The sequence below is a fragment of the Limulus polyphemus genome, unplaced genomic scaffold, assembly GCF_000517525.1.
Source record: "Limulus polyphemus unplaced genomic scaffold, Limulus_polyphemus-2.1.2 Scaffold12844, whole genome shotgun sequence".
NCBI classification, from domain to species: Eukaryota; Metazoa; Arthropoda; class Merostomata; order Xiphosura; family Limulidae; genus Limulus; species Limulus polyphemus.
In genome coordinates this window covers 9,240-11,274 of record NW_013678454.1, presented here as the reverse complement: position 1 = coordinate 11,274, position 2,035 = coordinate 9,240, and positions in this window count along the sequence as shown.

The following is a 2,035-nucleotide window of genomic DNA, read 5'->3' as shown; positions in this document are numbered from 1 at the left end:
TGTAAACTGCCGTGTAAACTTCAAGTTGCTTTCAACAATATATGAGTTTTCAATATTGTCTATCATGTGACTCGAAAGCAATGACGTCAATATCGATTTTTACGTGTACAAGCTGTAGAGGTTGTGTATATATCGGAGAACGTTTTAACTTTGCTATATCTTTTTTGAGATACAGGTATTTAAAGTACGGTCTTGTACTCAACACAAGTGCTTACTGATAGGCCACATTGAAAACACGAAAAAAGGAATTAAATAATCCCATAATTCATAGTTGAATCACAAAATACTGTATAATCTTTCGGTAAACGGTTGATCTATAACTGGCCTTCACGAGCTGTAGTTAGTCAAGGAAGGACTTTTAAAGTACTTTTCTCGTTTCCTGTTTCAAAAGAGTTTTCATATTATAGATTGTAAATAACACGTATTTGCTACGTATTACAAGTAAAAAATTCCACATTACATCTGTTACGTCTTGTACATGTCGATCGAATCCATACCTATCTCGACTGGATGGAGAGAAACACTGAGCTATTAGATAAGGGTGTGCTCGAAACGCCTTATTTGATTTTCACGAGCCAAATGGAGTCTTTGCACAACCTTATTAAGTAGCCCCTATTTGTGGAGTAAATTATATTTTTCTTATATATACTTTATTAAAAATTTTAGGGCCAAATAAACCATTTTCTCTATGTTCCCATAAAGTAACGTTTAGTTATCTCTTCCTTTATTTGAACGTTTTCTTCACAAACGTATTACGTTTACTAGATTTCCTCAAATATCTTAAAGCATTGGTCTAAGCACTATGAGGAATGTTCAATCGCCAGAAGTGGAACTGACAAAAACGTTCTCATGTATAGCCTTTTTCGCTCGTGCAATCTGAATGGGGTTTTTGCACTTACATTAATTTTGCCTTTTTCTTTCAAATTCTATATGCGCTCTGACTTCAACAGAAGAAAAAACGGGCTTGAAGATGTCTTAGTAGTGTTTTAAGGCGCAAAGGGAGTTTATGTTTCTATGTACGCATGGTACACTAATATATGCTATAAACCTGGACGTTACGAAAGATCAAGATGTTGTATCTAAAAATAAAACCGTAATTCAACAGGCTATCAAAAAGGATCGATAAATCATAACGGAACGTCGGGTTTCGTATTCTTCTTGACACATTTAATGATGCTTTTCCTAGAAATATACATTAATAGAAGTTCAAAGGCAGACACTGTTAAATGGAGGATTGAGTTTATCGACAAAGGCAAGGACCTTTTTTTTTTAATGAATGAAATGTTGAATGCCACTATTTTATCGGGAATTTAACCGTATGACGTGAAACATTCAATTTTGTGCGAGACGAATTCAGAATCAAACAAATGTCGCTTTTGTTGAAAACAAGTTACTATGAAAAACTCTCAGGATTATTGTCGGAAATAAGCTATTGTAATATTCAGGGATGCCTTTTAATATTTCTAATATTTCAAAGACTCTTAAAACTACAATACTACGAAGTAGCCCCTTAGTAGCACAGTAGTATGTCTGCAGACTTACAACGCTAGAATCTGGGTTTCGATATCTGTGGTGGGCAGAGCATAGATAGCCCATTGTGTAGCTTTGTGGTTAACTTAAAACAAACTACTAAGTACACTTTCGTTAATAATAACTAGTTCGTAAGTACCTAGATAATTACACTCCAACGAAAACATTAGAAAAAGGTAAAATTTATGTTGACGAATAATCCTTATTTACTAATTGAAAATATAACTTTTTTTTTCTTCTTCAAGTTTTATCTTATTTGTTACCTTTTAATTACTTTTCAAAATCATCTTCGGTTTGGACTTGAATGTCTTGAAGGTAAGACATAGCCTGGTGATTATTCGTTGATAAAGAATAGCCGAAGTGTAGCCATAGGTGGAATTGACTAGCTGTTTTCCCCTCTAGTTCAGGTCAGTTTATCTCGCCGCCGCTACACTGTTCCACAAATGAGCTAAAATATAATTATTTATATGGAAATATCATAGATTGTAGATAAACTTACTATGTA